This window comes from Adiantum capillus-veneris, chromosome 29 (assembly GCF_014529385.1).
Source record: "Adiantum capillus-veneris isolate H3 chromosome 29, ASM1452938v2, whole genome shotgun sequence".
Classification (NCBI taxonomy): Eukaryota; Viridiplantae; Streptophyta; class Polypodiopsida; order Polypodiales; family Pteridaceae; genus Adiantum; species Adiantum capillus-veneris.
The window spans coordinates 80,080,140-80,092,454 of NC_140959.1; positions in this window are offsets into that span (position 1 = coordinate 80,080,140).

The following is a 12,315-nucleotide window of genomic DNA, read 5'->3' on the forward strand; positions in this document are numbered from 1 at the left end:
TCTTCAAAGATTAGCCGTTCTCTTGGAAATTGGTCCTTGAGAAGGCATGTCTACCATCTTTGTGATCATTTCATCTCTCATTATCGACCTAGAAGGGAATCCACGTGGCTCCCTTTTTGGAGTTCTTGTAGAAATTCTTGTGTTTGGTGGAGATATCTGTGGTCCTTCATTGACCAAATATCCACCTATGTCTAATAAAGTCCATGGATTTGTGCTTTCTACAACCATGTATTCTCGTCCATACTTGTCAACAACTATAGATTTTCATTGATACTCGACTCCGTATATATAGACATATAAGAGCTTGCGATCTGTTAGCTCTTCTGGTATTGGCTCTGTGCATCTATAAAGATTGACCTCTCTGTCGTCAATGTATCTATAGAGTCCTCCACTCGTGATTTGTCATCCAAAATCTCTCAACAAGATTGGTCTTTATCAACTGCAAGTTTGGAAGATCCATTGAGGGCGGGATGCTCCTCTAATATTGGGATCTTGAAGCTAGTATAAGCTGAGTTTGAATCTAAAGTGTACATGATTTCTGGGGTTAAGAGCTCTAGCTTGATGTAAGTAGAATTAGTCTACTGTATTCAATTGCTTTGGTTAGGGAAAAGTCAAAACTATGTTTAAAACCGGGATTGTTTTCTCAAGATTCTCACTTTTGGACACCCCTAACTTGTGGATGCATTTTGAGGCCTCAAACAATTTTTTTTTCGAGCGTTAACCAACAATGAATGATTGTATAGGGGTCTTTGACTTTTGTTCATGGTTGACAATGAAACTTGTAGAGCTACTATTTAGCTTTGTTTTGATAAAAAAAAGTTTTTGAATCCAATATTGATAGCTCAAGTTATGGCCAAAACAGTTTTTTCTGACTCAACCTATGTCTGGAGACTTTATATGCATATACTGTCTCATGACTCAGATTTTCTCCAAACTTAAACTGTAGACTCCCCTTGATGTCTTCTACGCAATGCAAGTCTCAGTTTGTGATTCTGACCTTTATTTTGACAATTGATACACACCACGCATAAAGTGTATACAACATAACCTAGGTCAACATAATGTCAATCGAGGACACAGATGACACGATAGGCGCACGGAGGCAATCTCTTTATCTTGTCAGGCTGACACCATCCCACGTGGACATACAACACTCTGGAAGGCTAACTAAACCACAACCTAGAATCTCACTACTCTCAACTATGCCACCAACCCACATGCACACAAACAAAAGAAAACTCACTAAATCATACTAGAATCGTATGAAACTCAAGGAGCACCATCCCCTTACTAGGATACACCTATCCCTAAGCCTCTACACTCAAAATCCTCGCTCTAAACCTATCTGCGAAAAACGTGGTTAAAGAGAGCAAAATTTTGAAAGTGTCCGAAATTGAAATATGTGAGTACCTGTGCGTAGCTTATGTCGCTCCGATCCTAACGACTACTTGCACGCAAAAAACGAACATCGTTAGATATACTTACGGCCACAAATAGCTCGTAGATACGCGAGCGCATTCGCTCCGTTCTGCAAGGAATGCTTGGCATTGTCGTGTAGCTCTTGCCAAGCCTAACACGATGGTGCAGTCAGATCTCCAACGTGATGAGCACGCGGGGAGTAGTGCCAGGATGAAGCTCACACACTCTCTCTTCCTCTCTCACACACTGTCTACAATAGCTTAAAACTTGATTATGATAAAAGTTCTTATGTACATAAGGTACCTTATATACGAAGGCTATCATAGGTTAAACCTAAACTAGAGTTCAAGGGTTCAAATCGCTTTGTATTTACAATCTGGAAGTGCCATTGCACCCCGTTTGTTGCAACTAGACTACCTACTTATTACAAATGATGTTGATAACCATAATCCTCAACATTTCATAACTCTCAAAAAATAAGGCTTTGTTGAGTTATGTCGTGTTGTTGACCCAGCGGTCAACAAAGCTTTGTGTTCAAGATTTTGAACATTGGGCCAACTTGAGGAATATAATGATGAAGGATGGTTAATGCTTAATATAAAGTTTATGTTATAGTTTCACAAAGTCATCTCACAAAAGTGTTTTATCTAATTTCCTAAATCCGCTACTCTCAAATTTCATAGGCCATTCCTGTTACATGGTAAGTTTTAGAGATGCTACTATGGGTGCTTATCTCAAAATTTCCCAACATATAAAATCCAAGTGAAGGCCTTGTTGTGTTCAGTTTCATAAGATGAGAAAACGGTTGAAGACAGACTAAGTTGGGAAACATTGAAAAGAACAGTGGAAGGCTAAAAAAAGTCATGGAGGAGAAACTTTAAGACTTGGTTGGGTAGATGATTGCACCACCAAGTGATAATAGTATGAGGGTTCTTGTCCTGAATGATCCCTTAGTCAAGGGTTTGCAAAAAGTTGAAATCATTAATGCAACAAGGACCTTTGAACATTAAGTGAAGGGAGCCGTGCAGTTGGAGGCAAAGGGAAAAAGGAAGACTTTGATTCATTTGATAGCTCAAATTTCTTACGCAAGATCTGATATGAAAGTTATGCTCCCATTATCAAGACATGCACCAAATACCATCCATATTCTTCGAAAACATAAAAGACTGTCCACAAACACCACATATAGAGCCTTGTTTTGTTAGTCACTTCTATGCTTAAAAAGGTTACACTACCACTAAACGAGAAGCATTGAGGATGGTCTATTTTGTCGAGAAGTTTTGCCATTATCTATTCGTTAATGAGTTTATTTCCTTTGTAGATCATCAATCATTACTCTTCTTGATTGATAAGGTTTAAATCAAAAGAAGATTGTTGCATTGGATGATGCTCCTCAAAGTAATTTTACTTTAGATGCAAAAAGTCAGGGAAGAATGATTTGGATCAAGACTTCCTATCACCAGTTTAGGAAGGAAAGTTACCAATCATTCCATATCATTTGTTTGATGCTAGTATTTTTGGTTATTTGGCCAGACAACCTGGGACAATATAGTGTATTTTTGAAGACATTCAAATGTCCCACATGGTGGACGTCAACAAAAAGGAAGGCCATACTCGTTTAGACATTAAAGTTTTCATTAATAAATGATGTATTTTGTTGACTGGGTAAGGATAGGGTGCTCAAGAGGCGTGTGTGTGTGTATTAGCCTAAAAGGGCAAAGATTTTGGCAGCAACACAACAGGGAGATGCTGAGGCCATTATTTAGTGAAGGTTACAGGGATGAAGATTTTACAAGCTGGCTTATGGTGGGAATCCATGTTCAAGGATGCCAAGAAGGTGGCCAACCACTATGATGCACACAAAGATTGGTAAGGTCCACATCTAAGGATATGATGTCTCTTCATCCAATGACATCATTGGAGCCCTTTATGTAATAGGCATTAGACTTCATGGGTCCTTTCAAGAATTCAATGTGAAAAAAAAATAGATACATTGTGGAAACCATGTATTATTTCACCAAATAGGTTGAAGCTCAATAACTGTCTCATAAGACGGCTCAATGGACAACCAAGTTCAACTATGAGAACATTATCCCCAAGTATGGTTGTCCTTTGGAGCTAATATTTGACAATGGCACAAAGTTCATCAATGAAGTAGTGGAGCAATTGACAGATGGCTTTTCTATCCAACATTGGAGTTCTCTACTTATTGCTCAAAAGAAATGGTCAAGTTGAAAGTTAGAACAAACTGCTAAAGCACATTCTCACCACCATGTATGTACCAAAGGACTTCTTAGGATACTTGTCTCCCAAGTGGCATTATGGACATTCAAAAAAATTTTCAAGATTAGTGCACAATGAACACCATTCAAGTTAGTATGGGGGATGGGTTCCGAGCGAGCTTCAGAAATAGTTTTTTTAGGGTTTTTCTCAAAAGGTTCATTTATGTGGAAATGCTTCCTTAAGAGGCTACAGAAGGGACCATTCAGAAGAGAGTTTATTTTGTCTTGTTTTTATTTTGAGTGAGCGTAGAACACCACAGTAATTACTTCTGGTTGTAAAAATGATCTCTCTCTCTCTCTCTCTCTCTCTCTCTCTCTCTCTCTCTCTCCCCCCCCCCCCCCAAACCTCTTTTTCTTATATCATGTGGAACTATTCTCTCAACCTAATATCGAAAAGTCAACATACCATCTCTTTGGAAAACAATTTTTACATGCTCAATGCAAATATCTCCATACACAAAAAATGTTACAACCATTATATCTAGAAGCTCTCGACATCAATACCTCTATTGATAGCAAGACTATCTCTTTTGTTACACACCATTGCGAATGGAAAAAATCAAATAAAAGCCTCACACGTATGCCAAGTAATTTTTTAAATTTCTTAAAAACAATAAGCATGTTATGGTTCACATCCAAGCCATATACTTGCAAGCCACGTACGGTTTTCTCTGTGCCACTCGTTTTGCAAAGTCTTCACAAGTACACATCGGGCTATTTGCGATATATACTTTATATATTTCACCTCAGACTTGTGAGCTGGTTGTTTCAACCATGACATTTTAATGCAGATTTGCCTTCACAACAATATGGTGCATAATCTAAGTTTCCATGGTAAAGATTAGGTCAATTCTCGTGGAGGATTGAATTGAAACACTTGGCCGATAACGCACATTGTGTGTTTCCTTAACTACAACCTTCTTTATTGTGAACCCTCCAAACTCCAAATTTTGAACCTCAGAAGTAGTCAAGTTTGTTCCTTGTTCCATCGGCCATATACTAGGCACTCTAGCCGAGCACTGAGTGATTGTGTTACAGATCTACCATGTGTGATCCACACTATCATTGCAAAACCACATGAATTGAGAAAGTTAAAACCTTTCCATGTGCAATATCTGTCTCATTTTCCCAACTTTTGATACCCAAAAGGATGGTGTAGCAGCATCGATACTAGTGTTTTTTATGTTTTGTTTGCATTTTTCAGCTCTAGATCCTAACCATCCCTGGCATTGAACTCTACTGCCCTTGACAAATATCCCACATTATCTTGTGGATGTCGGTCTCCTCCACCACAAGTCCACTATCTTGCTCATTGCCTTCTTGAGTTGGCACCCTGTCAGCGACTTGGACGCCTCCACGATTATGTGGAGTGTTCTGTTTCAGAAACTTGGGTCGATGGAAAGAATTTTCTTCCTCACACCTCACATGCCCTACCTATTTGTGCTTTCTAGATACTGTAATATTATCTCCTTCTACTAATGGTTATTGGATGAGAGGTGTACCTCTGAATTGATCCTCAATATCTCTTACAACTGCAGTCGGTGTGGGTGCTCATCCTTGTTCTGTCCGACGAGCCAACTTTTCAGCAAATGGCCCTCCACAAAATCAAGCATTTGCACGCTGTGGAGTAAAGAGTTCGATAGATGTGACATGCAAGCATCATACAAGCTAAGCATTTCTTTGTTGCCTCGCTTGCTAACTAGCTTGCGTGCTTTGTCTCCGCCAAGTTTGTTATAGGAATGAATGATAAATCATCTACTTTCTACAACACATTTGTTTTCACTGGCAACACATGCTCCTTGTAATGAACCCTACCCACAAAATGGCTTGGTGATGTTTACTCCAACAAAGTGTGTCCTCCAGCAACGATACCGTACATGCCACCAACTTAGCCAACAATCCAATTGCGACAAATTACAGTTTGACACCAATATGCCCATCAAGCTCGTATGTTTCTGTACAATCTAGTCACTTCATCCTCACTCCTTGTGCAGTGCCACAATTCACATATACGCTTGTGCTCATCCTGAAAATTCTTGTGCACATATCAATTTGTGTGAATTTATCAGATTTTCTCCCAATGGAACAAGCATGAGTGCTCTCTTCCCTCCATAATATTGTTAGGCCCTTCATCAAAAAGTTTGCAAATTGCTTTCCAGTTTGTTTCGGCTTCGTCGGCCATGAATCCTCTAAATCAATTGGTCAGTGATCGTTATCCAAAAACTTTGCATTCATCATCTCCCAGAACATGATTTGTGTTTGCGTGTCTTCCTCTTTCATCTCACATATAGCAAAGGTTTGTATTTCTTGAATTCTGCATAGTTGCAAGATTATTTAATGCCTGAAATAAATGAGAGGATTTGTAGCTCGAGAAGGGAAGACTTACACAAGATTGGAAACGTGTGCTCCCATTGTTGTCCAGTCCACAACTCTCCGCATGTGATCAAAGAAAACCCAACTTCTTTGCAAGTCTCCATTCCCATCTTCTCACATTCTATTGAGTAGCTCGATACCCGACCCTAGATCTCTGACCGGTATTTGAACACATGGCACCTTTTATTCAGATCTATGCATTTTCCTAGAAACAACATGCCATGAAAAAACTTATACCCACATGTGTTCTTCAATGTGAGCAATAGAGACTAAGCGCCAATTCCAATCCTTGTAGCAATTGCCTCTTTCATCATGTGCTTAAACTTGAAAATGAGGGTATCATTTGACCGTTAGAGTGTAACGAAAGATCACCATCCTTCTAAATAAGATGGAATTTCACCTTTGAGTATGGATCAATGGTCACATCTCTTCCAAAATAGAGAGAATCTTGTTGTTATTAAGCAGTTCTCCATTTTCTCATACAAGTGCTCCCATCACCATCTCTTTGGAGAGATTTAGTTGTAATTGCCTAGGACCAACCGTAGGTGTTTCAGACACCACATGAGAAATAAGCTCTCTAGTCCGCTATATTGCCGATCGTAACACACCCTTTGCATTTGGATGTTTATGATTTCCTAGATGAATGAACAAAGTGTTCTATCTGTTCTCGGTGAGCAAGTAATAGACAGTGCAAGGGCATTCTCGAACATTTTGTCTGCAGTGGAAGCACCTCAAAGTTCCCGTTTTTGAGTATAACATTCCCTTTCCAATTCAAGATGTCTCATTTTAACGATCGTTTATTGATTTAGTTGGGCATGTATTTATTTTACAGATTAGATTTCCATGGCATTTGCTTTGCCTTATAGCAACAGGGTACTTCATCCTTGATTGAACAAGCTTTAACCAACAATGGTTGTCATTTTTTTTCCATACCTACCATTTTTGAAACACCCTCCTCTGGTGCAGGATCCAGCTCTAGATGAAATCACCATTATATTCTTGCCACACTAGCACCGATTTTCTCTTGACAAAGCACCTTGAAATCACTCTACTCAGCATTAAGTATTGGTGGCTATTCATCACTATGTACTCTAGTGTGCTTTGTATTTTCTCTAGCTTGTGACAATGGGTAGGAATGTTCATATCTTTGTTCTCTTCTTTGATCCAAACCCCTTGCACTGAAGCCTCACAATTAGAACCAAAATTTTGAAGATTTTGTTTTGTACATTGACCAACAAATCATTGTCTTTTGCTGAGGTGTCAGATAGTTGTGTGCATATTTGTACCCACATTGCTAGTTGTAGCCTTGTCTGTAACCAACAAGAACTTTGAACACAAGCTAGAGTCTAATATAAAAGAATATTGGTCCCCTGATGTCACACCATCTTTTACTTGGGTTTAAAAATCTCCCTCAGGGGTAGACAAGATAGCAAACATTTTGCTATTATTGGAAGCACCAAAATCTATAGGATTAACCATTGAAAATCTAGTAGGACAATCAAGCAATATTGGTGAAACACATACTGTATCCAAGAACAAATTGACCTCGCATGAAGAAGAGGAAGCCATGGCTTAGAGAGAGTTGGTCAAGGTTTAGGTGCATGGATAGACCAAATTTGTTATCCACAAAGGTATATTTATAGACAATTCAAGCTTGTCAATCTATATATTTTCCTTGGCCTTTCGTCTATCGATTACAATTTCACACTCTCCCTCTTGTTGTTATCTCTCTCTCTCTCTCTCTCTCTCTCTCTCTCTCTCTCTCTCTCTCTCTCTCTCTCTCTCTCTCCACGCAATTTTATTTTCATGAAATTAGACTCTCTACCTCCCTCTTATTCTTTCTCTATCTCTGATTTTTTATATATAACAAAGTACACTCTCTGCCTCTTTCTACCCGTCTCCCTCTATCTCCTCTCTCTCTCTCTCTCTCACACACACACACACACACACACACACACACACACACACACACACACACACACACACACACACACACACACACACACACACACACACACACACACTAGTGGCAAGGGAGAGCAAGAGAGAAAAGGATGGAGGGTGGCAAGGGGGAGAGAGAGAGAGTTAGAGATAAGGATGAGAATCAAAGTACACTCTCTATCTCTTTCTACCCGTCTCCCTCTATCTCCTCTCTCTCTCTCTCTCTCTCTCTCTCACACACACACACACACACACACACACACACACACACACACACACACACACACACACACACACACACACACACACACACACACACACACACACACACACACACACACACACACACAAACTAGTGGCAAGGGAGAGCAAGAGAGAAAAGTATGGAGGGTGGCAAGGGAGAGAGAGAGAGAGTTAGAGATAAGGATGAGAATCAAAATAAGGGGGAGAGTGACCAAGATAGAACATGCATTTTTCTTTCAACTTGTATTAGAATTTAGATCCGATTATATATTTGTCCGTCCTTATTCCTAAGTATCTTTATCCCATTAGACTTCCCCTTGGTCTGTCTCCATCATCCTGTCCTCAATCTCTTCTCCATCCTCTCCTTTCTCTCATATGGAGGAGGAATTTTTTATCCAAATCAATTGTTCCCCTATCTCTAACTACAAATTGTTCTCTCCCCTCTCTCTCCACTTGGTCCCCCCTCCCTCTCTCTCTCTCTCTCTCTCTCTCTCTCTCTCTCTCTCTCTCTCTCTCTCTCTCTCTCTCTCTCTCTCTCATCTTCATTAATCTCTATCTCCCTCAGTCTCCCCCCTCTCTTTCTCGCGCTCTCTCTCTCTCTCTCTAGTCTATAGTGGGCGCTTAGTTCCAAATCTAGGGTACACACTCTCATCTTCATTAATCTCTATCTCCCTCAGTCTCCCCCCTCTCTTTCTCGCGCTCTCTCTCTCTCTCTCTCTAGTCTATAGTGGGCGCTTAGTTCCAAATCTAGGGTACACACAAAGAGAGAGAGAGAGAGAGAGAGAGAGAGAGAGAGAGAGAGAGAGACTTAGGAGGGGTGCTGGAGAGATTATTTTTGTAAATCAGACAATTGATTTTGATTCAATGTAGTATAATAATATTTCCCACTAATTGCAAGGGAGAGTGCTTGCTGAACACACTTCACTTTTCCTCTGCCATTGCATACCATTTCTAGAGACAATACGTCGTAGAAGCTAACTTGAACGGACTCAAGAACATTTTCTTCTCTTTATATCTCTCAAAAACCATTTCCATAATCAATAGACGCATTTCTTTTGTTGAAAAAATCATGAAGTCATCCATAAAAATAGCCATGAATTTGTGCAAGAACTCGCTAAATATCTCCATGATGCATAGTTGAAATGTTGATAGAGCATTACATAATCCAAATGGAATTACTAGATACATGAATGCCCACCATTCAATGATGAACATTGTTTTTTCTCAATCTTCTGTTGTAATCTTTAGCTTATTGTAGCACTATCCATAAGCTATACATTTTGTGATAGAAAGATTGTCTAATAACATATCAATGGTTGAAAGTGGGAATGGATCCTTAATGGTTTGAGCATTGAGCTTCTTGTAATCCATTCTTCTTTGGAACCACTACGATTGGAAATAGCTAGTTACTACTTGCCACTGGGGTTGCCACTTCAGAACCTTGCTTTCAATAAATTGTCGATTTCTTCTTTGACTTTCTTGGCATAATAGGGATCCATTCTATACCTTTTTAGTATTATTGGTTTGACATCTAGTTTAAGTGGTATTTGATGTTGACACACTTCTGGATCTACTCCTTTCAGATCTATGTGTTCCCGTGAGAATACATCTTTGTATTTCTCAAACAATGCCCTTCATTTTCTTTGATCTCTAGCTTCAGATGCTTGTTGATATGTGCCAAGATTCCACTCTTTGATTTCTTCATCATCTAGAAATAACCTGTTTGGACCTCCTCGTTTTCTCTTGGCCAATGAATCTTCTTCTTTTTCAAAATGAATTCCAGTTGCATATTAATTAAATGGATTACCCAGCTTGGCAAGCTCAGGCTCCACCTCTACCCTTTCAACAGCCTAGTCTTGATTCCCTACATATGTCTAGCCAGTTGATGCTTCTGATGAGAGAGAGAGAGAGAGAGAGAGAGAGAGAGAGAGAGAGAGAGAGAGAGAGAGCAAATGATTGTTGATTTTTTTTTTCAATTAATCTCCCTCCTCTCGCTTCTAATAGAGAGAGAGAGAGAGAGAGAGAGAGAGAGAGAGAGAGAGAGAGAGAGAGAGAGAGAGAGAGAGAGAGAGAGGGAGGAAAAGAGGGTAAGAGAGAGATAAAGAGATTAGGAGGGATAGAGAGAAACCAAATTTTTATTCATCTTTTAAGCGTATGACATAGAGAGAGAGAGAGAGAGAGAGAGAGAGAGAGAGAGAGAGAGAGAGAGAGAGAGAGAGAGAGAGAGAGAGAGAGAGAGAGAGAGAGAGAGAGAGAGAGAGAGAGCGAGAGCGAGAGAGAGAGAGAGAGAGAGAGAGAGAGAGAGAGAGAGAGAGAGAGAGAGAGAGAGAGAGAGAGAGAGAGAGAGAGAGAGAGAGAGAGAGAGAGAGAGAGAGAGAGAGAGAGAGCTACTTGGAGCTATAGGGGTGAGAGACTAGTAATATTTATAGAAAAACATGTAAGAAATACTGATTGTGAGGTATACTGTGCAATAGTTTGTTAAGAGACTTACGATGGCCTTTGTGAATAAATTTGATGTTGGAGCGTACATTGAATTCATTTACAATAGAAGCAATTGGCCAAGGCCAGATTGATAAGACATCGAATTTGGATTTTCTTTAGAGAAGTAGATGCTATTCTATTGCTGTGATGAGGAATAGGATGGCAAAGATGTTGCACTTCCTCAGGTTCCTTCGACAAACAAGGAAATGTCCACCCTAAAAGAGGTAGAGAAAAGCCTCATTGCATGGCCTAAAAGCGATCTGATGATAATACTCACTATCTCTCTAATGAGTATAGATTTGGCTTATCTTTGCATATAAACAATTTAAAGTCTGATATTGTGTTGAGTGTTTTGCAATGAGTTTAAAAAACAGCAGGGAAAGAACAACTAAAAATATCTCCATCTGCTAGTCTCTCACTTCCTAAAAGTGGACCAATAAGTATTGTGCCATTGCCACTCATTGCAGCATCATCAACTACATCAAAGGAGGCTCCAAAAGGAAAGGCTAGAGTGTAGGAGGGCACCTCTTTTAAAGTGGTTTGCTGATGTTGGAAACTCTGAAGAGGAAATCAATGATAGGGAAATGGAGACATGCATGTCCGCTGGAGCAAACACTAGAGGTGAATTTCCAATAAATAAAGATGTTAAACTGTGTCAAGATATGTTGTCCAAACATCTTCAAAACCTTAAGGTACATAAGAGATTCTTGCGTGTATTAGAGCAATATTGGTGGCAAAGTATGGTTTTAACATTTGTGAACCATGCAGGGGGAGCGCGAGACTCCATTGCCTTGATTTTCATCCCATGTGTACAACATGGGATGAAAATCAGCACAACTAGTGTCTTTTATTTCTATCTCAAACTCTTTGTTCAATTCTTTCCACAAGGGATCTTATGTTTGCAAGATGTCATCTTTGACATCGGCAGAAGGCTGCCTTGGTGCATTCAATGAACATATAAAGAATCTCTTTGGCTGATAATATTTTTCAAGCAAGAATGTATCCGCCAAGGGTTTTAGCCGGTTAGGGTCCTAGCTAACCTGTCTTTCTTTCTCCAACTTTATTAATCGTGGTTGTATGGATGAGGGTTTTGAAAGAAAGTAAGTCTTTTTATCGAGAGAATATTTGTAGATATGTGTTCAACTCATTTATGATTTGTCTCTTTCTTTAATTTTAGGTGTTGCCTACAAGAGAGACATCAATCTGCACCCTAGAGTTCAAGTAAAATTGTTAATTGTGGACTCCTTGTACAAGGAAAATATGTTGAGCATAGTTATGCATATAGGTGAGATCCTTTCTTGATTGGTACGTTTGCAACTTTAAATGCAATTTATTTAAACACCTTTGTTTTCCATAACTATGTAGGTTGAATGGCGTGGCTAACTCCTACACATACATGTTATGGATGGTGCGGGCAATGTGAGAAAGAGGCTATCATGGCTAAGCTTTTGTGTGTTGTGTATAGTTGGATGTAGGCCGATATTGACAAACGAGCTAGAAAAAAAGCAAGGTACAATGTTCATGTTGCTCTCATGTCGCAACTTTTGCATCCGGTAAGTTACTTCAAACTATCTCT